This window comes from Hyla sarda, chromosome 1 (assembly GCF_029499605.1).
Source record: "Hyla sarda isolate aHylSar1 chromosome 1, aHylSar1.hap1, whole genome shotgun sequence".
NCBI lineage: Eukaryota > Metazoa > Chordata > Amphibia > Anura > Hylidae > Hyla > Hyla sarda.
This window is the reverse complement of record NC_079189.1, coordinates 317,436,163-317,462,708: the sequence shown is the minus strand read 5'-3', so window position 1 is coordinate 317,462,708 and position 26,546 is coordinate 317,436,163. Positions and strand designations below refer to the sequence as shown.

The 26,546-nt window shown below is 42.1% G+C and overlaps 1 long non-coding RNA gene across 1 annotated transcript in view; it reads right to left on the bottom strand.

Moving 5' to 3' along the window:
- Positions 1 to 3,167: 3,167 nt before the first annotated feature.
- Positions 3,168 to 26,546, bottom strand: part of LOC130306462 (uncharacterized) — a 36,807-nt gene continuing 13,428 nt past the window's right edge. The window contains exons 2-4 of the long non-coding RNA XR_008855815.1: positions 6,238 to 6,278; positions 6,096 to 6,158; positions 3,168 to 5,021 (exon numbers count right to left, since the gene is read on the bottom strand). This is a non-coding gene — a long non-coding RNA (uncharacterized LOC130306462). The remainder of the gene's footprint in view (positions 5,022 to 6,095; positions 6,159 to 6,237; positions 6,279 to 26,546) is intronic.

The window sequence follows — 26,546 nt, the reverse complement described above, 5'->3', positions numbered from 1 at the left end:
ACAGTTCTCTCTGCTGACGTTATTATAATAATAATAATGCTGCTATGCATGGTTGCTAAAATGGACAGAGATGTCAGCAGAGAGTACTGTGCTCGTGATATCATCAGTGTTCCAAAAAGAAAGGAATTTCCTCTGTAGCATTCAGCAGCTAATAAGTTCTGGAAGGATTAAGATTTCTTAATAGAAGTAATTTACAAATATGTTTAACTTTCTGCCACCAGTTGATTTAAAAGAAAAAAGGTTTTCACCGGACTACCCCTTTAACCTCTTAAGGACATAGGACGTTCTCTAACGTCCCCGCTACCTGGGCTTTAATGCCCAAGGACGTTAGAGACCAAGGGGTCTAGTTTCCAAAATGGTATGCCATGTGGGGATTTTTTGCTGTTCTGGTACCATAGGGGCTTCCTAAATGCAACATGCCCCCCAAAAACCATTTCAGAAAAACGTACTCTCCAAAATCCCCTTGTCGCTCCTTCGCTTCTGAGCCCTCTACTGCGCCCGCAGAACACTTTACATAGACATATGAGGTATGTGCTTACTCGAGAGAAATTGGGCTACAAATAAGAGTATACATTTTTTCCTTCTACCCCTTGTAAAAATAAAAAAATTGGGTCTACAAGAACATGCGAGTGTAAAAAAGGAAGATTGTCAATTTTCTCCTTCACTTTGCTGCTATTCCTGTGAAACACCTAAAGGGTTAAAACGCTGACTGAAGACCCTTCAAATCAACTTCAAACCTGAACTGGTCCCTGAAAAATAGTGAGTTTGAAAATTTTGTGAAAAATTGGAAAATTGCTGCTGAACTTTGAAGCCATCTGGTGTCTTCCAAAAGTAAAATCACGTAAATTTTATGATGCAAACATAAAGTAGACATATTGTATATGTGAATAAAAAAATTTTTTATTTGGAATATCCATTTTCCTTATAAGCAGAGAGCTTCAAAGTTAGAAAAATGCAAAATTTTACATTTTTTCATCAAATTTTGGAATTTTTCACTAAGAAACGATGCAAGTATCGACAACATTTTACCAATAACATAAAGAAGAATATGTCACGAAAAAACTATCTCGGAATCAGAATGATAGGTAAAAGCATCCCAGAGTTATTAATGTTTAAAGTGACAGTGGTCAGATGTTCAAAAAACGCTCCGGTCCTAAGGTGTAAAATGGCCTGGTCCTTAAGGGGTTAAATACCATTACATAGCAGCAAACTGTGCATGAAACTTCTATTTGGCCACCATAAACCAATGCTCACAAGCAGAAATGGCTGCATTGGGCAGGAAAATACATGAAGACTAATTTTTACACAGTCCTGTTCACTGATGAGTGCTGTGCAACTCTGGATGGTCCAGATGGATGGTTGGTGGACGGCCACCCTGTTCCAACAAGGTTGCGACATCAACAAGGCGGTGGTGGAGTCATGTTTTGGCCCGGAGTCATGGGAAGAGAGCTAGTCGTCCCCTTTAGGGTCCCCGAAGGTGTAAAGATGACCTCTGCAAAGTATGTGGAGTTACTGACTGACCACTTTCTTCCCTGGTACAGAAGGAAGAACTATGCTTTCTGTAATAAAATCATCTTCATGCTGCAAAGAATACCTCAGCATCAATGGCTGCTATGGGGATAAAAGGAAAGAAAGTCATGGCGTGGCCTTCATCCTCCCCTGACCTCAATCCTATTGCGAACTTTTGGAGCATCCTCAAGCAAAAGATCTATGAGAGTGGGAGGCAGATTACATCCAAACAGCAGCTCTGGGAGGCTATTCTGACATCTTGCAAATAAATTTAAGCAGAAACTGTCGAAAAACTCACAAGTTCAATGGATACAAGACTTGGGAAGCTGCTATAAAATAAGGGGTCCTATGTTAAAATGTAACGTGACCTGTTAAAATGTTTAAAAAGGTAAAATGTCGTTAAAAGTTTGATTGAAATAGCTTTTAATTTCAGTAAATATGCGGCAAACACAACAAATGACAATTTTCAGTTCTTTACAACCTATAAAGTGTTTTGAAACTTACTGTGCGTAATAATTTGGAACAGTGAATTGTAAGTTTTTTATGTTTAAAACAAATAATGTTATCATTAGAAGGTTTGTTCATTTACATCAATTATTTAGGTAAATGAGAAAAATATAATTTGTATAATAATTTGGAACAGGGTGTATAAATACCTTGTTTAAAAAAGGCCATGCTGTATTGTTTCCCATGTGTATTTTAGTGTAATATCTCAAGCATCCTATAGACGGCAGGGTATTTCCATTATACTATGCCAGGAAATGCTAACTTTCATGCACTTTTAAATTTTGTAAAATCATTTGTAGATTTGCCAATAATTTGGCATTAAAAATACACATAACTGTCTAGATATATTGTTATTGACAGTTAAGCTATTTTTCCTGTTTGTCATCTACAGACATTAACACATTTTTATTCCTTGTGTTAGATGAACTGAAGAGAGGTGCATGAAAAGGCTCACTTTTTATGTTTAGCAATGAAATAGATTCTATATAGCGATCTATTCTCAGCTTTAATGTGCAAGGGCCAATTTAATTAGTGAGAAACAATTAGATCTGAGGAAAATAATTCATTAATAAATATAATAAAAAATAAAAAAAAGAGAGAAAAAAAATTCCCATGGGAATGTTCATATAATGCAATACAAAGATTAATAAAAGGATAACTGCAAATCCTATTATCATTCAAGTAATGCAATTATTTTACCAATTAAAAAAATAATATTGTAAAATAAAGTCAAGAGAGAGCCTATCCTAATTCATGGACAAGCTTAAATTCAGGGTACTCTGCATAGAAATATACAATGTTGAATTAGAAGGAACAGGTATTGTCTCAAAACATTGATGATAACTGTCAGTTCAGTTCATCAACAGAATGATCAGGTCCAAGACTTGTGTCTGTACTATGGATGCAAAAATGTGCATATCGTACGCTCATGTGAAATGTGCCTTTAACGGTACTTGTGAACATTGTGAACATGAAAGTGTTTACAATTTTGGTTCTGTCTATGCACATAAGAGTGGTAAGGGCAACAGGAGCGGTGACGGGAGACGGGAGTGATGACGGGAAGGGGAACGGGAGCGGATAGTACTTTGGGCAGGGGACATGGTCAAGTAAGGGGAGTGGAGGGGCGTTGGGGGATTTGAGGGGGTGGTTAGGGGGGTAGCAGAGTCTACTTAGAAGCTCGACCCCCTTCTTGCAGAAATGACACTGCTTTTCAAGGGGAAGCTTCTCCAGCATGGGAGCCAGGCTCTGGGGATAAAGTAGCGAGTGTGAAGGGGGACTAGTAGATGGCCCTGCCCCCCAGGGCTGGCATTAAGCCGGGGCAAAGTGGGCAATTACCCAGGGCCCCAATCCCTCAGGGGGCCCCCTGTCACATTCGGGACATCCCTGTGTCCCGAAAGATCTTTTCAGGACACAAGGATGTCCCTGTAACCTTTCGGAAGCCCTGTATTAACTTTAAAAACGCAGGGGCCGCCGGAAGGTAGCACATGCAGGGACATCACTGATGTCCCGTGCGTGCGCCCATAGGAACGGAGGATTGGAGCATTGAGGAGGAGGACGCACGCTGGCCAGCGTGGTAAGTTTACAGCTGCATGTCATCTTCAATGCTCCGACCACCACTTCTCCAGTCCCGGGACCTACTGCTATGGACTATACTGCCTACCTAATGTGGGGGAACTATACTGCCAACCTAATGTGGGGGGAACTATACTGCCAACCTAATGTGGGGGAACTACAACCTAATGTGGGGGAACTATACTGCCTACCTAATGTGGGGGAACCATATTGCCAATATGCAAGGTGTATACCAGCACCACAATACTGCAATGGACTCCTAGCTTTAAATCAGCTCTCTGGATCCTACACATCAACCCCTTATACCAACCCAATGTGGGGGAACATACTACCAGCCTAATGTGGGGGAACTATACTGCCAACCTAATGTGGGGGAACATACTTCCAACCTAATGTGGGGGAACTATACAAAAATATAAAATTGTACTTTTCTGATCCCTATAACTCTTTTATTTTCCTGTATATGGGGATATACATACAGCTTTTTAGATATTTTTTATGCTATTTTGAAGTGACCAAAAATGTACAAATATGGTTAGTGCACTATTACGACTTTTGGGGCCCCACTTTTGATTTTGCCCAATGCCACGCTGAGCCTAAAACCGGCTCTGCTGCCCCCGCCTGCCGTAACTGGCAAACCTCCCCCTTAAGACTTCCACTTTATCATCCAATCTCATAAAGCTCTCCTTTGTGAGCTCTATGAGATCTTCAAGGATCCCATGCTGTCTCCTACCAGTCCTCACCAGCCGGACCAGATCTCCAAAGGATGCTTCGCTCCTCTGGGGACTTGGTCGGGACAATGAGGAAGCTGGTAGGGGAGAATGTTCTTTCCCTTGATCTTGTCTGGGGCTGGGGAGGGTGGGGTGAGGGGGGTGCCATGTCCAGGGGTCTGAGCCCTACTTTTCTTCACACTGGAATGTGTCCTGAAAGAATTTTTTTTTTGTTTATTAACAAAAAAAGAAATAAAAAAAAATTGGACATGCTTCCTCATCTCATGGCACTTTTGTAGGAATCCGAGGAGTGGCCAGTGGACATGGAGTTTTAGTAAAGGCCCCGGATCCACTGGGCCTCTCTTCCTCCTCCCTAAGGTCCCGCATGTGCCAGTCCCTGATTGATGCCCAATGATTTTTAATCTGCTTGCCTAGAAGGAAAAAAAATTATTTACAATAAAAACTAAAAAAAAAAAAAATTCTAATTTTTTTTTTACCGACAATCCATCTTTCATGGGATGACAGGTACTCCCAGGTGTTACAGATGGCACTGTAAATCTCGTTCCAAAGAGCTTTTGAGTATTGGCGCTTGGCGTGATGTGGATCGGACAAATCCTACAGAGCAGGATGAGCCTCGACCATAGCTATAAGGAGATTATCATCTATAAGGATCTCCGGCTTGTCCTGCCCCTCCAATGTTCGCCGACTGGCCCAAGCGCCACTCTGAAATTAGAAAGATTCTGTTAATAGTTTTGCAAAAACTGTAGTGTATTCAGTTGAATACGCAAGCAATCACATTGGCGCTTTAAGAAAACAAGCAAAATAATGAAGAAGCAATGTGCTTAATTGCTATGGGCAACTGACTTCCAAAAGTACAGTTTGGGCCATTTATATGGATACACCTTAATAAAATGGGAATGGATGGTGATATTAACTCCCTGTTTGTGGCACATTAGTATATGTGAGGGGGGAAACTTTTCAAGATGGGTGGTGACCATGGCAGCCACTTTGATGTTGGCCATTTTGAATCCAACTTTTGTTTTTTCAATAGGAAGAGGGTCATGTGACATATCAAACTTATTGGGAACTTCACAAGAAAAACTATGATGTGCTTGGTTTTAACGTAACTTTATTCTTTCATGAGTTATTTACAAGTTTCTGACCACTTATAAAATGTGTTCAATGTGCTGCCCATTGTGTTGGATTGTCAATGCAACCCTCTTCTCCCACTCTTCACACGCTGATAGCAACACCACAGGAGAAATGCTAGCACAGGCTTCCAGTATCCGTAGTTTCAGGTGCTGCACATCGCGTATCTTCACAGCATAGACAATTGCCTTCAGATGACCCCAAAGATTAAAGTCTAAGGGGGTCAGATCGGGAGACCTTGTGGGCCATTCAACTGGTCCACGACAACCAATCCACTTTCCAGGAAACTGTTCATCTAGGAATGCTCGGACCTGGCACGTTCCCTGAGTTTTTCCAGCAAGATGGTGCACCACCACACTATGGGTACCAGGTCCGAGCATTCCTAGATGAACAGTTTCCTGGAAAGTGGATTGTTTGTCACATGACCCTCTTCCTATTGAAAAAACAAAAATTGGATTCAAAATGGCCGACTTCAAAATGGCCGCCATGGTCACCACCCATCTTGAAAAGTTTCCCCCCTTACATATACTAATGTGCCACAAACAGAAAGTTAATATCACCAACCATTTCCATTTTATTAATGTATATCCATATAAATGGCCCAGCCTGTACACTTAAAACAAGTATATCTATTTATTAAATACTTACAAGACCACGTCCTCGGCCACGAATCCTGACGCCTCTTCCTCTTGTTGGCCAAGGCGCGGGACGCTATTTAAAAAAATGTATAAATTAAATTACGGTGGAACAACATGTAGAAAAAACTGCAATATAATTGTAAAATACATACTGGTTCCGGCTCTTTGGAAGGCCTATCCTGACATCTTCAGACTATAAAAGCAAAAAAAATGTTGTCAACTAAAAAAGTGGTGCATCACGGCCCAAAATTGTCTTATGCACTTCAACATCAATTATCCTACTGGAATAAAATAAATAAATCTAGATAAAATATGGAAACATTAAAGAAGATATCCCATGCAGCAAAGAAAAAAAAATACCTAGCCATTCCATAGTATATTCACCTACCACCTCTCTGACATGTTTGTGATTTTTTTTCCGGCCCCCATTCACCAGCTATTCAGCTCATAAATTCCAGTTACTTCCTGGTTATGGTGGCTATGCCTGTGATCTCAAAGACTACATTTCCCTGCATGCACTGCTCACATTTCCTGCTCTCAGCTGCCTGAGCAGAGAGCTTGTTACCACCCCTAACTTATGTTAGCCACTCCCACATAACACTGAGCTCCAATCATAGCCCTATACAGCAGGGTGGCCACGAGGAAACAAAATGTAATCTCAGTGCTCAGAGAGAGGGACCCTGGAGTTGAAGCTGCAGTTTTACGCTGTAAAATCACTCCCTCCCCCTCCTGCTTTACAGTGGCACAATCACCTCCCCCCTCCTCTGCCCTGCACTCCTCTCTCCCCAGTGCTCAGTGTGACAGCTCCCTCCCCTCCCCCCTCTCCTCCATTATCAGTGTAAAAACATTAGCAAGGAGAGGGGAGAGAACTATGATCTGAATCAGCCGGCATATAGGCAGTGCTGCTCAGCCAATCACTGCAGAACAGAGGGAGGACAGTGTGAATATTCATCAGATGGGAGGGGCTAAGGCCGAGCTCAGGGAGCTCTCTGCAGCACAGGGGTTTTCTGGGTAATTGTCACGTCACGGCCCAGGGATGCTGCTGATAACAGCCTGAATAGGGGGTCGAAAGTCATGAAAACCTGGAACAGCTGAATTTCCTGTCAGACAGAAGAATGCAGATAAAGCTTGTTTCTAAGCAGCATTGGTAATGGAAGTGATTTACAAACCTGTATAACTTTACCTTCTGCACTAAAAGCTGAACAATTGTTTACTGTGAGACTTGTCCTTTAAATATTATAATAGAAGAACAAATTACTCACACTGGGGCTTTAACCCCTCACCCCGCGGCAGCGTTAATGCTGCCACGGGGTGAGGGGTTAACGCTACCGCTGCCATGGGGTGAGGGGTTAACTTTACCCCTCACCCCATGGCAGTGGAAGCGTTAACCCCTCACCCCGCGGCAGCGTTATCGCTGCCGTGGGGTGAGGGGTTAACGCTACCGCTGCCATGGGGTGAGGGGTTAACTTAACCCCTCACCCAATGGCAGCAGCAGCGATAACCCCCTCTCCCCAGGACATAACAGCAGAGACCCCAGGCCTGGGCAAAGGACCCCCAGGCCTGGGCAAAGGACCCCCAGGCCTGGGAAAAAGACCCCCAGGCCTGGGAAAAAGACCCCCAGGCCTGGGCACAAAGTCCCCCACCCCAGGCCTGGGCCAAAACTCCCCAGGCCTGGGCCAAAGACCCCCAGGCCTGTGCAAAGGACCCCCAGACCTGGGAAAAGGACCCCCAGGCCTGGGCAAAAGCCCCCCAGGCCTGGGCAAAAGACTCACAGGCCTGGGCACAAAGCCCCCAGGCCTGGGCCAAAACCCCCCAGGCCAGGGCACAAATTCCCCCTCACCTCAGGCCTGGGCACAAAGCCCACCACCATTTCATGGACTCAGGAACCAATTACCAGTTTTCCATAGACATATGTCCTCAACATATGATGGTTTCAACATATGATGGTGCTCTCGAAACCAATTACCATCATATGTTGATGGACCACTGTATGTCAGGAAAAGAACCATAAAATGTCATCTGTCACTCATGGGGTTTTAAATAGGCGCATAGTTTCACATATCCATTCAATAGATTCCACTGTATAGTATCCATTGCAGACATCCATCAGCCATAATCCATTTATTTTTAAATAATTTTTTTTAGCATTTTTCAAAATAAGAACATACAAAACAATATACATAATACATTACAGGAGCCCTAATGCCAGGCCTAGTCAGTGGGAACAAGGAGCACTTGCTACTAACATAAAGAGCATGATACAGGGGGACATATTTGTTTACCAAACTAATCCAACAGGACAGAGAAGGGGGGGGGAGCATCCTTTCAAGTCATCAACACCACAGAAGCACAGAAGAGGAGAAAACAAATTAATAAATGTCTATGGGAACCAGATACAACATCATCTATAAGCCCTAGGAGACATACCTGAGGAGTAAGGATAAAAGGAAACTAAATTATCTGATAGAAACTGCACCACCTACCTCCAGTAAGGGGGACTACAAGGATAACTCCACACCGCGTGTGTGGGAACATTCCCACCTCCACCGAACAACGGAAACAAACATCTGAAGATGAAACACCAATCTGCTTTAGCTTCTCTGGGGTATAGTAAAGATGCAACACAAACCTGGATTGTGTCAGCATATCCCTAGCAATGACCACAGTAGAGTAGTATGTCCTCTCCACCTCCCTCCACTGGTCACCAGACAAATCCGGGATATCCTCCACCCACTTTCCAAAGGTCAACTCAAAGGGCCTAGGTCCCAAAGTTTGCAGACGGGCATAAGCTTGGGTAAGAGGCTTTGAGAGGTCCATGGTACGCAGGAGCTCCACTTCAGAAAAAGTGGAAGTAACCATCAAGGAGCCAAACTGTGCCCCAACAGCATGACTAAGCTGGAGATACCGGAAGAAGGCACTCCAAGGCATATGATAGCGCTCTTGCATGTCTGAGAAGGATAAGAAAACCTGATCCTCCCCAAACAGATGAACAGCCAATTTGACGCCATGAGATCCCCAGAATCCAATCCCCTGTAACTCGTGCAGTTGAGAAAGTGTGTATTCCCCCACAAGGGTGCTCTAGGCGAGACAAGTGGTTGTCAAATCCTGCCCGACACCACGGACCACAACTTAGTCACCGTCTGAATAGGGAGAGGGTAATAGGAAATAGTTGAATACCTATTGTAAGGATTTCTCCCTGGGGACAGCTGTGGGAACATCCTTGACACAGCCAAAGGACACATTTCCACTTCAATCAGCAGGAAAACAACAGTACTTTATGCAAGTCCGGCCTCTTGCCAGCTTTATTACACAGGTTGCAGGATAAATAAAAACATAAGGCAGGAACAAACAAAACCCTAGACGTCTAGTCACTAACTAAACCATCCAGCGTGCCCTGACTATCAACTGGTGGGCTTTTCCTGGCCAGTTAAACTTATGCCTCCTGCAACCTTCTACTCACTGTTCACACACAGCGTTTGCAACTTCTTGCTGTGTATCATCCACATCACTGTGGGGCCACTCACAGCTCGGGTTGTGTGTTCCTCACCAGGACCCCTGCCTCCCCACTACAGCCACCTTGCTGTCTTATGGGGAGAGCCCACACTATTCTGTTTCCTTTCCTTATATTTAGACTTCCCTCATTTCTGCTGGCCTCATTAATTAGGCACCTGAGGAGCCTCTCTGCTAGCTCAGCTAGGATAAAGGACTGGGAAAAACACCCTTTCATTGCCCTCAAACCTGCCTCAATGCCACACTATATAGTGTGTTGGTAAGGCCTTCATAAGACCCCGTAAGTGCCCAAGCCAAAGCAGTAGCCGCATTCAAGAGATCCAGGTCAATCCACCACGCTGCATAAACCAGTTGGGAAGCAAGAAAATGGTTATACATATCAGGATGTTTAGGTGTCTGGAGGACTCTAGGAGGACTGCCTTGCCAGTAGAAGGATCCTAGAATGCTACACAACTGCCTGAAAAAACGTTTGGAGGTAAGGATCAGGGCCAAATGAAAATGTACAGGAATTTGGGGAGATAAATCATTTTAAATATGGAGCTCAGCCTTTCCCCAGTGCCAAGCAGGATCGGCTCAAGATTAAGGGGAATAGACTCTGACAAGGAGGCCCCCAGGTATCAGAATCGCTGTACCGCCTGCAGTTCGGCTGTGAGAGAAGCAGGAACAGCTGCCCCCCTCCCAGACAGAGGCATCACAAAGGACTTGGCCTAATATGCCCGCAGGCCCGAAAAGAAGCCAAACTGGTCAAGGAGGTCAATTAAGGAGTGAAGAGAACCCTCAGCATCCGCCAATTAGACCAAAGTGTCGTCCGCATAAAGAAAGACCTTCTCAACTATAGATCCTCTAGGGAGTGTATCTAGGACCCTCTAGATACCCCATATACTAGGGGCCTTACAAATTGCTGCTCTAAGGGGCTTAACCCCGCCTCGTCCCTCAGCCATATTCCATTATTAACCCCTTAAGGACACAGCCCATTTTAACCTTAAGGACGCAGAAATTTTTTGCAAATCTGACCTCTGTCACTTTAAGCATTAATAACTCTTGGATGCTTTAACTTATAAAATTTTTTTTACAAGACTGTTTTTTGTGACATATTCTACTTTATGTTAGTGGTAAATTTTTTGCGATACTTGCATAATTTCCTTGCAAATATGAAAATGTTGATTTTTTAAAACTTTTTAAACTCTCAGCTGGTAAGGAAAATAGACATACTAAATTAATGATATATTGATTCACATACACAATATGTTTACTTTATGTTGGCATCATAAAGTTGAATTTTTTTTCCTTTTTGAAGACATAAAAGGGCTTCAAAGTTGAGCAGCAATTTTCCAGTTTTTCAAGAAAATTTCAAAATCAGAATTTTTCAGCGACCAGTTCAGTTTGAAGTGGATTTGAGAGACCCATTAAATGACCCCATTATATAAACTACACCCCTCAAAGTATTCAAAATGATTTTAAGAAAGTTTGTTAAGCTTTTAGGTGTTTCACAGGAATAGCAGCAAAGTGAAGGAGAAAATTCAAAATCTTCAAATTTTACACTAACATGTTCTTGTAGACCCTTTTTTTGAATACTTACAAGGGGTAAAAGGGGAAAAAGTCCCCCAAAATTTGTAACCCAATTTCTCTCAAGTAAGGAAATACCTCATATGTGGATGTAAAGTGCTCTGTGGGTGCACTAGAGGGCTCAGAAAGGAAGGAGCAACCATGGAATTGTGAAGAGCAAATTTAGCTGAAATAGCTTTTGGGGGGTATGTTGCATTTAGAAAGCACCTACTATTTTGGAAACTACACCCCTCAAGGAACATAACAAGGGGTACAGTGAGCCATAACACCCCACAGGTGTTTGACAAATTTTCGTTAAAGTGGGAGATGTAAATGAACAAAAACAATTTCCACTAAAATGCTGTTTTTTCCACAAATTTACCATTTTTACAAGGGGTAATAGGAGAAAATCCCCACAAAATTTGTAATCCCATTTCTTCTGAGTTTGGACGTAAAGCACTCTGCGGGCAAACTACAATGCTCAGAAGAGAATGAGCCACATTTGGCTTTTGAAAAGCAAATTTTGCTGAAGTGGCTTTTGGGGGACATGTCGCATTTAGGAAGCCCCTATGGTGCCAGAACAGCAAAAAAAAGAAAAAGACATATGTCATGTTATTTTGGAAACTACACCCCTCAAGGCACGTAACAAGGGGTACAGTGAGCCTTAACACCGCACATATGTTTGACGAATTTTCACTAAATTTGATTAAATAGATTTTTTTTCACTAAAATGCTGGTGTTACGCCAAAGTTTTCATTTTTATAAGGGGTAATAGGAAAAAAAGCCCCCCAAAATGTGTAACCCCATCTCTTCTGAGTATGGGAATACCCCATATATGGATGTAAACTGCTCTACGGGCGCACTACAATGCTCAGAAGAGAAGGAGCGCCATTTGGCTTTTGGAGAGAGAATTTGGTTGGAATAGAAGTCGGGGGCCATGTGTGTTTACAAAGCCCTCGTGGTGCCATAACAGTGGATCCCCCCACATATGACCCCATTTTGGAAAACACCCCCCCCCCCCACGGAATGTAATAAGGGGTGCAGTGAGCATTTATACCCCACTGGCGTTTGACAGATCGTTGGAATAGTGGGCTGTGCAAATGAAAATTAAAAAAAATTCATTTTCACGGACCACTGTTCCAAAAATCTGTCTGACACCTGTGGGGTGTAATGCTCACTGCACCCCTTGTTACATTCCGTGAGGTGTGTAGTCCAAAATGGGGTCACATGTGGGGGGTCCATTGTTCTTGCACCATGTTTTTTTTTTAAAAAGAACATGGCCTTCAATTCCAGCCAAATTCTCTCTCCAAAAGCCAAATGGCGCTCATTCTCTTCTGAGCACTGTAGTTCACCCACACAGAACTTTACACACACATTTAGGGTATTTCCTTACTCAGAAGAAATGGGGTTCCAATGTGAAAATGAAAACTTTGGGGGAACACCAGCATTTTAGTGAAAAAAATATAATTTTTCATTTTCATGTCCAACTTTAACGAAAATTTTTCAAACACCTGTGTGGTGTTAAGGCTCACTATACCCCTTGTTACGTTCCGTGAGGAATGTAGTTTCCAATATGGGGTCACATGTGGGTGTTTTTTTTTTGGCATTTGTATCAGCCACCCCTGTGCAAATCACCAATTTAGGCCTCAAATGTACATGGCGTTCTCACTCCTGAGCCATCTTGTGTGCCCACGGATCACTTTACATCCACATATTTCTATACTCAGAAGAAATTGCGTTACAAATTTTGGGGGTCTTGTTTTCCTTGGGGCAACATCAGCATGTTAGTGTAAAAACTAAAAAAAAATTACACTATCATGCTGGTGTAGACCCCAATTTTTCATTTTCAGGGGTAAAAGGAGAAAAAGCCCCACAAAATTTGTAACACAATTTCTGCCGAGTACGGAAATACCCCATATGTGGTCCTAAACAGTTGCCATGAAATACGACCGGGCTCCAAGGTGAGAGAGCGCCATGCGCATTTGAGGCCTAAATTAGGGATTTGCATAGCGGCAGAAACGGACGCAAGAGTTACTCTTGCCTTCGCTGCCAAAAATACCCTACGCCAGTGTTTCCCAAACAAGGTGCCTCCAGCTGTTGCAAAACTACCTGCCTGGCCAGTCAATGGCCGACCGGCAATGCCAGGAGTTTTTGCTTTGCAACAGCTGGAAGCTCTGTTTTGGAAACGCATTTTTATTGGGGGGGGGGGGGGCAATTGTGTAAGGGTGTATATGTAGTGTTTTACTTTTTATTTTGTGGTAGTGTAGTTAGTGTTTTTAGGGTACATTCACAGGGACGGGGGTTTACAGTGAGTTTCCCCCTGGGAGTTTGAGTTGCAGTGGAAAATTTGCCGCAGATCCAACTTGAATTGGGAAACTCACTGTAAAGCCCCGCCCGTGTGAATGTAACCTGTACATTCACATTGGGGGGGGGGGGGGGTGTTTACGGGCGCAACCTCCAACTATTGCAAAACAACAACTCTAAACATGAACTGACAGACTGTGCATGCTGGGAGTTGTAGTTTTGCTACAGCTGGAGGCACACTCGTGGGAAAACATTGAATTAGGTAACAGACTAACTCAGTGTTTATCCACCAGTGTGCCTCCAGCTGTTGTAAAACTAGAAATCCAAGCATGTAGTTTGCAAGATCTGGAGGGCCACAGTTTAGAGACCGCTGCACAGTGATTTACAAACTTTGGTCCTCCAGATCTTGCAAAATTACAAATCCCAGCATGCCCAGACAGCAAATAGCTTTCTGGGCATGCTGGGAGATGTAGTTTTGCCACAGCTGGAGGCACACAACTACAACTCCCAGCATGCCCAGACAGCCGTTTGCAGCTGGGCATGCTGGGAGTTGTAGTTTTGCAACATCTGGAGGACTACAGTTTTGAGACCACTGTGTAGTTGTAGTTTTGCAACTTGTAAGGGGGAGGGCACTTACCCCCGTCATTGTGGACGCCGCCACTGGACCTCCGTGCACCCGCCGATCCCACCGCGCACCCGCCGCCCCTGCACACTCGATCGCTGATAGGGTTAATCAAATGGGGTCCCGGGTGTCAGGCACCCCGGGACTTTAGCTAATTAACCTGATCAGCGCAGCGGGAGCGTGTATTTAATGAACGCCGCCTATATACGGCGGAATGCACAAAGGTATCGCGTCATCCGCCGTATAAAGGCGGCTTTCTGCACGAAGGGGTTAAACATAAAAATAATGTGTCTGCAGATAAGAACCATTCTGTCCATCTAGTCTGCCCAATATCTGAATACTATGAATAGTCCCTGGTCCTATCTTATATGAAGGATAGCCTTATACCTATCCCATGCAAGCTTAAACTCCTCCACTGTATTTGTAGCTACCACTTCTGCAGGAAGGCTATTCCATGCATCCACTACTCTCTCACTAAAGTAATACCGATTAATTCCTGATATTACTGCAGAAACCTTTGCCCCTCTAACTTACAACTATGGTATGTCCTCTCTCCTTTTTTACTATGTTTACTCCCTTTCATTATTTTTTATGATATATCCATTAAACGAATGCAAAAGTTCCTGACATGTATGCTGAACACAGTGGCATTTGTCACTTATAGTCTATTATAGCATCCACTTAGTTGATACAGTTAAAAAAAAAAAAAACGGAATAAATACACAATTAAATCTTCCCTACATAATTATAAATAATTCATGAAATGATAATTCCTTATGCTATCTAATTCATTTGCATTTTCTCATGTCAGATCGGGCTTTGCAGCTCTTCAGTTGTATAAATCTACAGGGTCTCCCACACTAACCTGAAAATGCAGGTAGATAATGATGACTGTTCAGGAGATATTCTTGTTGTCAGTATGGTATTTTCTTCTTAACTGCACTGGAGGTAGGCTGCTGCTGTAATTGCTCCAGCAATGGCCCCGCCCCTCCATAAATATTTACCCCCCCCCCATACCCCATCTTTAAAATTGTGGGAACTCTTCCACGTAAGGGCTGGTCCTTCAGCACTCCTGCTAATAGGAACTGTGTTCCTGCTGTGGAAAAAGTGCAGGAACTCCATTCCCACACGTTCCTGCAGGATTTGAGCCCTGGTCTTCCTTACTTTCTGGTGCCATTGGGACCTTGTGAGTGGTGGTACCTCGAAATTATTAGTTAAATAATACATCCTAATAAAGTGCAAGCATTTTGGCCTCAGCATAGGCCTTTTTCACGCATGTCTATACTGAGGCTGAAACACTTACATTTATTGGGATGCATTGTGTAGCTCTGAACTGAATAATTATGTAACTTTTTGAAAATATTTTAAATGCTGTCAGGCTTGTACTTTTGATCAAAAATGTATACTAACAACCTGTTAGTTTTAGATATTATGCTGAGAAGAAATCAGATCATTATACAAGATTGTAGATGTGCACCATGTCTGTTTTCTACCCGAATTCACACTGTGTTTTTTATCCCCTCCTTTTTTTTTGTTTGAACATGTGCTGCACTCTTCCCCACCCCCTCTGCCCAACCCTATATAAGTAGTAGGTAGCTACACAAGGGCCATTTCTTTCCTAGCAGCCTCCCAGTCTGACTGGGAGAGCATGGTAAGTGTGCTATTACACCTTGTTCACACTGGTGTGGTGCTGTGCGGCATCCGTTGCTGCTGTGGCGCCGTGTCGGCGGGGAGGTGCGACCCATAGACTGGTTTGAGTGGCATTGGGGCCGCTCTGCCAGTGGGTCGTTTTCCCCCCCGTGGGCACTGGTGTCGCGGCGGTGGTGGTCGCCGCCCAGTGCTACGCCATTTTATGCTAGGGACGTTAGGGACCCACTCTAAATAGGTGGCCTTGACGTGGCGAGTGGGCTTGTACTTTTTGATCAAAAATGTATACTAACAACCTGTTAGTTTTAGATATTATGCTGAGAAGCAATCAGATCATTATACAAAATTGTAGATGTGCGACCATGTCTGTTTTCTACCCGAATTCACACTGTGTTTTTTATCCCCTCCTTTTTTTTTTTGGTTTGAACATGTGCTGCACTCTTCCCCACCCCCTCTGCCCAACCCTATATAAGTAGTAGGTAGCTACACAAGGGTCATTTCTTTCCTAGCAGCCTCCCAGTCTGACTGGGAGAGCATGGTAAGTGTGCTATTACACCTTGTTCACACTGGTGTGGTGCTGTGCGACGTCCGTTGCTGCCGTGGCGCCGTGTCTGCGGGGAGGTGCGACCCATAGACTGGTTTGAGTGGCATTTGGGCCGCTCTGCCAGTGGGTCGTTCCCCCCGTGGGCACTGGTGTCACGGTGGTGGTGGTCGCCGCCCAGTGCTACACCATTTTATGCTAGGGACGTTAGGGACCCACTCTGAATAGGTGGCCTTGACGTGGCGAGTGGGCTTGTACTTTTTGATCAAAAATGTATACTAACAACCTGTTAGTTTTTGATATTATGCTGAGAAGCAATCAGATCATTATACAAGATTGTAGATGTGCACCATGTCTGTTTTCTACCCAAATTCACACTTTGTTTGTTTTTGGATGTCACTGCCAGGAGATGGGATTACTGGCCTACTTACACTGCATCTGTTATTTCCCTGATTAAAGGGATGGGTAGTCACTTTTTGAGCTGGTGAACTTTTCTTTTTTTTTTGTTTATGTCACACAGACATGTTAAAAGTTTTGCTCGGACCGGGTCTCAGCGCTAATCACTAGATATAGCCTGTGGCTGTGCGCTTCATGCCCCGTGTCACGGCTTTTTATAATTCATTGCATAAAGCAGACTCCATTGTAAGTCTAAGTAGCCCATTTCCTACAATAAAACTGATCAAATGATGAGCCTGGTAGTGAAGTGCACTTCTCCCGGCTTTATCTAGCGATTAGCACTGAGACCCTGACCAGAAAAAAACTATGTTCAATATATGTAAACTCATATAAATGCACTATTTAAATTTTAATAAGTATAATTCTAAAAAGTCACCTTCATTTTCTTGTGAAACTTGGCTCTAGCATCTTTAGTTCATTACAAAATTACAGTTAAAGAGTTCATTATATTTCAAACAAATATATTAATGTAAAGCTATCATAGGTTACCTAAATGTAATGATTATCCTCATGTAATTACATACAGCGTTGGGTGTGACCTATGTACAGTATAGTGGTAGTTTGTTTGCTTGGAAAGATCATTGAGTTTACTTACAAACCCTATCTCATTCAGGCTGTATTACAAAAGAAACCTTACCAACGTTTGTGAAGGTGGTTCTGCAAGTTCATGTTAACATAGCAGATTTGTTCCAGTTCTTTTATTTATCAATCTCAATTTTTATGAAAGTGAAAAAAAAAAAGTGAAAAAAAATAATCTATACAGTGTACTGCTGTTATTATGTACATCAGGCTCTATAAATGAATGAATTTGTGCCAGATTTGTTGCAGTAGATTTCAAACTCTTCAAATTTGGTGATAATAAATGTCTGTCTGCAGCATGTGAACCCAGAGTTAGGGCTCATTCACATGAGCGGACTTATTTGCGGGTTTCCCGCTGCGGGTTTGAAAGTGGGCGGGCTCTCCACGGCTGTCCACAGATTTTCAGCTGCAGAATTTCCAAAAGTCAGCCGCAAGCCCTATTAAAGACAACAGGGTCTGTGGTGGATTTTCCGCAGCAGAAATTCCACAGCCAAAAATCTGCTGCGGACAGCCACAGAGAAACCGCCCCCTTTCAAATACACAGTGGGAAACACACTAATAACACGGCAGAATTTCTGCACTGAATTCTGCATACATTTATTGCCAATATACTTCAATGGGATTCCGCTGTCCCAGTCACACAGGAGAATTTCTGCTGCAGTAATTTCATTGAATTGGATTGGCTATAAATTCATGCAGAATTTTCATGCAGAATTCAGTGCAGAAATTCTGCTGTGTAAAATCAGCCTTTAGGGTAAGTTCACACAGCAGAAATTCCAGCATGAAAATTCTGCATGAAATTTCCGCAGTAAATTCTACAGAAATGTATTTCTCATTCACTTCAATGGGATTCCGCTTTCCGATTCACATAGCAGAATTTCTGCTGCGGAAATTCTGCAAAAATAAAAGTTTTGTTAGAATTCCACAGAGGAAACCCATTGAAGTCAATGGGGTTTGAATTCCTGCAGAAGGTGCGGAACTCGCGCAGAATGTGCACAGAATGTGCACGATAACATTATGTGTCTACCATTATAAGTTAGTAACATTATGTGTCCACCTTTATAATAGTGCTGAGGAATATTGTAGAATTCTGAAGGATACGCTGCAGAAAATTCTGCAGGGATTCTGCATAAATTCCTCAAATGCCAAAGTAAAGCAGAATTCTGCAAAAATGAATGCGGACGCAGAATGCCACTACCAAAATCTCATCTAAAAAAGAATGAAACACCTACTACTGATTTTAATGCATTATGTGGAACTGCAGGGAGAAATGGAGACATGTCACTTTTCCCCCCACATAGTCCTGCTTTGAATCTCTCGTTGAAATGAGAGCTTCATGAAAAGACCCTGCCGCACTAGCTGCGTAACTGAAAGAACTGCATAACAACAAAGGGATTTACTCTTAGGCTTTAGGGGCATGAAGCAGCTAGTACTAAAAAATATTGTGAGAATAAAGGGATGAATGCCCCCATTAACAAAGAAACCAAAACTCAAAAGAAGGTTGGATATTGCAAGTCTACAACAGTGTTTATGCAGTATTCTAGCCACAATTGTAGGAGGTTAGAGGAAGGTCCTCAAGTGGATTTCTTTGATAACTGGAAGTAAATTGATATTTGGATTTTCTGCTACCCCAAAATGTCATATTTATGACATGGATGTGAGTAGCATTGCATAGAGTATCGCACAATTTACTGTGCATTCATGATCATATGCATTAACAATACTGAAAAAACACAGGAAATCACCATGGTATTACACACCCAATAATATGGAAAAATAAAAAAAAGTTTATTGGATAATAATAAAATATACATACAAGGACTACAATTAAAACATTTAAAAAGCTAAAGGAAGCATCGAGCATGAAGACTCACCTGGGAGCTCATTGAGTTCTACCACAAGGAGCACACGTGCATCAAATAAATAACTACAGGGTGGGCCATTTATATGGATACACCTTAATAAAATGGGAATGGTTGGTGATATTAACTTCTTGTTTGTGGTACATTAGTATATGTGAGGGGGGAAACTTTTCAAGATGGGTGGTGACCATGGCGGCCATTTTGAAGTCGGCCATTTTGAATCCAACTTTTGTTTTTTCAATAAGAAGAGGGTCATGTGACACATCAAACTTATCGAATTTCACTAGAAAAACAATGATGTGCTTGGTTTTAATGTAACTTTATTCTTTCATGAGTTATTTACAAGTTTCTGACCACTTATAAAATGTGTTCAATGTGCTGCCCATTGTGTTGGATTGTCAATGCAACCCTCTTCTCCCACTCTTCACACACTGATAGCAACACCGCAGGAGAAATGCTAGCACAGGGCTCTCAGGGGAAGATTTAAAAATGAACATTGGGAGTAGCAGGGGGCCATATCTATATTAAAAGCGCTTTGGGGGGAAAGATCTATGGCACTATGCGCTGCTAATAGAAATACTTTTAATTCATAGCACTTCAGGAGTATATGTATATAGAAGCGCTGGGGGGTGCAGACATATAGCGTTATCTGCCCCCCACAGCGCTTCTATATGCATATGCCGGCACTGCGCTATGAATGAAAAGTATTTCTATCAGCAGCATCAGGGCCGCCAGCTGCTGCTAGAATGCTTTTCATATGTATAGTAATCACTATGGGAACTCCAGCACAGGATTGCTCAGGTGTGGTGCAGTGTAACCCCCAGTGTGCCACACTGGATCCACATAGAACTTCCTCCGCAAGGAAACAGCACCCAACACCAGGTCCAGGTAAAGTGCAAGCTACAGGGTCTTTATTGCATCAAGAGAGACAATGCGACATTTCGGCTAACAAGCCTTTTTCAAGCATGACATATGTATGTAGATGCTGCGAGAGTACATATACATGCGCCGGCGGGGATACATTATACTTGCGCCTGCGGGGGATACATTATACTTGCGCCGGCGGAGGGTATATATATTAATGCGCCGGCACAGGGGGTATATATATATATATATAAATGCGCTGCAGGGGGCATATTATAAATGTGCTGGGGGGGGCTAGATATATAAGCTATATGTTTGTCCCCCCTGCAGCGCTATATATCATGCCCCCCCAAAGCACTTTTAATATACATATGGCCTTTGCTACTCACAATGTTCATTTTTAAATCTCCCGCTGAGAGCCCTGAATTGCTCCTCAGTACCGGTCATTCAGGGCTCCCTACATCGCAGGGTTGCGGAGCTTGCCGCCCGCTCCCCTACTTAATAACTTCTGATCACATCGGGTCACAGAAGTGAAACCCAGTGCGATCAATCCCTCAGCCCCTGTACTACAACCCCCATCATGGAACAGAGTCTGTTCCATGATGGGGGTAGTAGTACAAACACTTATGTAGCCTCCCCAGCTGTCTGCAGACAGGGAATTACTACTCCCAACATGGAAACAAGTTTGTTCCATGATGGGTGTAGTAGTAGTCCTTCAGCAATGCAGGAGTCTGCTGATGTCACCTCTTCTGAGCATGCTCAGAAGTGATAACGGATATTGTAAACCAGGTGCAAACGGATGACATAAAGGCTCATCCGTCACCCATAGACTTCAATGTTAAAAAATAACGGCCATTAAAAATTAGTGCATGTCCCGTTATTTCTTCCGTCACAACTAACGGCCGTTATTCATGACGGGCTATAACGGTTCATAACGGGTAATAAAAAAATCCCATAGACTTGAATGGGATTGTTTAACGGCCGTTTGACAAGGGTTTTCTGACGTATGTTTGTAAGGTATACAGTGTGAAAGCAGCCTAACTCTTCACATACACCAAAAAGCTAAGCTAAGTCTGGGCTGGTGTAGTTTTAGAGACTTTTCAGCGGCTTTGTGCCTTTTTTGCGCCTTTTCACAAAAAGGCGCAGTTCATAAAACCCTTCCATATCATGTGTATTGCCAAAATCAGTGGATTGCAACTCAAAATCAGCAGAAATGTTGAAACCAAATGGCGCAAAAAAGGCGCAAATAAACCCTGCTTGCGCCTTTTTGTGCCTTTTGTAGACCCAAAAAAACAGTCTAAAGACAATGATAAATGTCAGCCTATGTCTTTGTCAGATAGCAAACAGAGCTAATTAATTTATTTGGCTCCAGAAAACTATACCCCTCCTCCACTGAGGTTTTATGTCATGTAACTTTATCTTGAGTTAAATCACCTTTTTTTTAGTTTTTTTTTTGTTTTTAGGGTTATTTGTACTTCACAGTGATATGTTATAGTAGAAGAGCTATTACAAATGTTTATCTTATTATGTATCATAATACATTACTATAATTATACTTTGATGCCCACAAAGTATATTCTTTCATTGTCATAACCCATCCTCCTCTCACAAACACAGAACCCATCCTCATATCCCTCAAAAATAGAAATGTGAGGATCTGATATCACGATGGGATATGAGGATGGGTAATGAGTATTGTATATGAGGAATAAAGATATGAGGAGGGCATATGAAGATGTAAATTGAATAACAGAAATATGAATATAGGGTATGAGGATTTTTTATTTGAGAAATATACGTATGAGTATGGGATATGAAGAATGGATATGAAGTATGGATATGAGGATGAGATACGAGAATAGTAGATGATAAATAAAAACCCCATCATCATATTTCTATACCTCATTTCGCATCCTCATATTAATCTTTAGCTCATATGACATCCTCATATCTTATATTCATATTTCCATTCTTCAATTCACATCTTCATATGCTATCCTCATATTTTTATTCCTTATATTCCATAGTTATATTTACTTTCATCATCCATCTCACATCTTTATATGACATACGTTATATGACAATCTATGAGGATGTTATTTGAGGAATATAAATAAAAGTATGGGATATGAGGAAGGGATAGGAGGACAAGATAAATAGAAATCCCGTCATCATTCCCATCATATTTATATTCCTCCCATCCTGATATTTCATCCTTATATTTTTATTTCTTATAGCCTATCCTCATATCTAGTCTGGATATCATGTCTTCAAAAAATTACAAATGCATTGGCGTCTACTGCTTTTATATTTAGTGGGGGCACTATTGGCAATGACAAAAGAAGGCAGGGGGGTATTATTAAACACTACATATAGTATCTGACACTTGCATATTATAGTGCCACCTACATTGCTTTTGGGATCTGCTACACATAATGTGCTGCCTGGTAATAACATTGCCATAAAGATATAATACTGCCACATACTGTACTGCCAGGAATAAAAGTTTTACAAACACTCCCACCAGGATATAAATGTGCCACATGAATATAATAGTGACACACTCCTGGATGTCATAATACCTACACACTGTATGTCCAGGCAGAGGCTTACCTTATAGCTTTTGGGTCCTAATGCATAATCTGTAACAGGGCCCCATGTCTACCATGTGTCATTTATACTACTGGTGCCTTCTTATGTGGCAAAGGTGCCTTGGGGTTCTCTTAGTTACAGGGCCTGGTTTGACTGCTACCTCTGCACCTCCTATAGTTACGCCCCTGTGTCCAGGTAATATTATTATCATACACCTTACCCTTAGTAAATAGTATTGACATCCCAAAACATTGGTGTGTCCACTTCTACAGAGCATTTTTCCAAACAAGTGTACTGGTCACCTTTAATAACACTAGTATGGTGTGTAAAGTAGTTCATGTGCGTCTGGAGGATTGCACTGTGCTAATCCATGGTCCAGGAGGCTGGTGGACATATTCTGCCCTCACCAAAGGATAGGGGATAAGATGTCTGATCACAGGGGTCCCGTCACTGGGAACCCCTGAGATATCTGTGCAGCACCTGGTATTCTGTGCCAGGTGCTGCTTCAGTCTTGGAAACGCTGATTTTCTTAAACAGAGACATGACGCAACGCCACGCCAGGCCCCCTCATGTCTATCGGAGGGGGTGTGATGGCCCCTTTGGATAGGGGATAAGATGTCTAATGCTGGAATACCCCTTTCACTCATGGATCCAGTCATTGAAAAATCATTTGTGTTGGTATACACGGACTTGTAAAAAAAAAAAAAAAACTGGCATTTTGGTTAAAATATTGAAATCTGTCATACACCATGGGGCAAATAAATCACTCTTGGGGCCATATGAATGCCAACATCCACCCCATACAGAAGATCAAATAGAAAATAAGAAATGGTTGACCCCAGGATTTCCCCCACATAATCTACTTAGAAATACAGTGGGGAGAACAAGTAATTGATACACTGCCGATTTTGCAGGTTTTTCCTACTTACAAAACATGTAGAGGTCTGTAGCTTTTATTATAGGCACTCTTCAACTGTAAGAGACGGAATCTAAAACAAAAATCCAGAAAATCACATAGTGGAATTTTTTTTACAAAATTTATATGCATTTTATTGCATGACATAAGTATTTGATCACCTACCAACCTGTAAGTATTCCGTCTCTCACAGACCTGCTATTTTTTCTGTAAGAAGCCCTCCTGTTCTCCACTCATTACCTGTATTAACTGCACCTGTTTGAACTTGTTACCTGTATAAAAGACACCTGTCCACACACTCAATGAAACAGACTCCAAACTCTCCACAATGGCCAAGACCAAAGAGCAGTGTAAGGACATCAGGGATAAAATTGTAGACCTGCACCAAGCTAGGATGGGCTACTGAACAATAGGCAAGCAGCTTGGTGAGAAGGCAACAACCGTTGGCACAATTATTAGAGAATGGAAGAAGTTCAAGATGACAGTCAGGGAAGGTCAGGGATCAGTCTAGAACTACACGGCAGGACCTGGTCAATGACCTGAAGAGAACCACAGTCTCCAAGAAAGCCATGCCGTCATGGATTAAAATCCTGCAGCGCACGCAAGGTCCCCTTTCTCAAGCCAGCGCATGTCCAGGCTCATCTGAAGTTTGCCAATGACCATCTGGATGATCCAGAGGAGGAATGGAAAAGTCATGTGGTCTGACAAAAATAAGAGCTTCTTGTTCTTAACTCCCCTCCCTGTGTTTGGAGGAAGAAGGATGAGTATAACCCCAAGAACACCATCCCAACCGTGAAGCATGGAGGTGTAAACATCATTCTTTTTGATTGCTTTTCTGCAAAGGGGACAGGATGACTGCACTGCATTGAGGGGAGGATGGATGGGGCCATGTATCATGAGACCTTGTCCAACAACCTCCTTCCCTCAGTAAGAGCATTGAAGATGGGTTGTGGCTGGGACGTCCAGCATGACAACGACCCTAAACACACAGCCAGGGCAACTAAGGAGTGGCTCTGTAAGAAGTATCTCAAGGTCCCAGCCAGTCTCCAGACCTGAACCCAATAGAAAATATTTGGAGGGAGCTGAAAATCTGTATTGCCCAGCGACAGCCGTGAAATCTAAAGGATCTGTAGAAGGTCTGTATGGAGGACTGCTTTGTAAGTAGGAAAAATTGCAAAATCTGCAGTGTATCAAATACTTGTTCTCTTCACTGTAAAGGTTAGATCCAATTTTATTGAAATACATTTGTCAACTGTGCTCTTTATGCCACACCAGGTAATCAGAGATTTATTATAGTGTATGCCTCAAATACCGGCCGAAGAGGATACATTTTTATATAGATTCTATAATAGCAAGAACATGGTTTGTGCTATTAGATCACAATAGAAATGTGGGCAGAAAACAAGCTACTGGAAAAAGGCTACTGCTGTTGGAAATCAAAGGCACACATTTGTGTATTCAAAGAGCTGCAGAGCATGGGTTGTCAAAGCCATATATATATATATAAGGCCATCTCCCAGGAATTCTTAAAAGAGGTCTTGGACAACGTGGTGAAGGCTGTAATTGAACCAATGGTTAGTGACTGGCAATCTCAAAGAGGTAGCTATTCTAGAAACATTGTTGACCCGAAAATAAAATTACAATCTTTTATTTTCCGTACGGAAATGCTGCCATGTTAACATGGCTTTACTATACACTAATCTTTTAGGTCAGAATAAGCACTTTTCATTATCGACAGCAGCAGAGTCTTATTGATTTCAATGGGATTCTGCTGCTGTGTTCACCCAGCAGAATTTACGCACCAGATGTTTCTGTCACAGAAATTCTGATTTTGGCATCCGCAGAGTATTGACTGCTATAAAATAGAAAAAATTGGAGTGGTTGGGGAAACCGAATGTAATAAATAGAGATATAGAGGGAGATTTAGGAGTATTATTAGAATCTGACGCCCTTTTACCCTTGTTTACCTATGCTAATTGGTTGATGGGGGGTGGAAATATCTGAAACAAATTTGTAAGATAAAAGGGGGTATGGATTTAATCCTATTTGGCATAACCCATGGTTGAGTGAATTTTTGACGGGTCCCGACCCAGTGTTTTGGGAATCTAGAGGAATTAGGGAATTGGGGCACATTATTGGGGAAATGGTTTGCAGTCTTTTAAATGAAATTCAGGAGGATTTTGGTTTAAGAGAAATAGATAGATTTAGATTTTTTTCAGATACAAAGGTCTACTATAGATTTAGCTTTTTTTTTTTTTTTTTTTTTTTTTTACAATTAAACACCATACCATATTTGATGGGTTAAGAATATTTGAAGGTTCAGGTAAGAAAACTATGGTTAGATATTTTTAAATATCACGGTTTGAAGTCACAAAATGTTTTAAATATAGGTTTAAAAAGAAAAGGGAAGGTTCACGGAGGCACAATGGAAGGCAGTGTTAAGGAATGTTAAAACTGTTTCAATTAATAACTCTTACAGGTTATTTCAGTAAACAATTTAGCACGGTGTATATTTCACTCCTGTGAGTTTAAAGAAAATAGGTCACTGGAAAGAGGATAAGTGTCCCAGATGTAGGCAGAAGGAGCAGATTGTTCATATTATGTGGTCATGCTCGGAGATTAATACATTTTGGCAGTAAATATTGGGTGAAATTAAAATAAGATTGCAGGTGGAGAATGAGTTTTCCCCCTTCAGGTGCTACTGGGTATTCAAGAAGGCAGTTTGGAAGAAGGAGCTCTTTTAAGAAAACTTTTTTTCTGTGCTAAGTTGTTGATTATGAGGGTCTGGATGTCCTCGAGGGTCCCAAGCCTTAGGCATTGGTATAATTTGGTAGATAAAATTATGAAATTTGAAATATTATCCTGTAAGGGCAATAAGAAACAAGAATTAAGGTTAAATAAGATTGAAGTATTTAAAAAAATTTGTACACCCCCTTGGGTGTCGGACGTTTCTACGGGGAGGGAGGGTGACGTGGGAAAGTGGGATAAATATTGTAATCTATAAGAAAATTCTGTGGAATTTT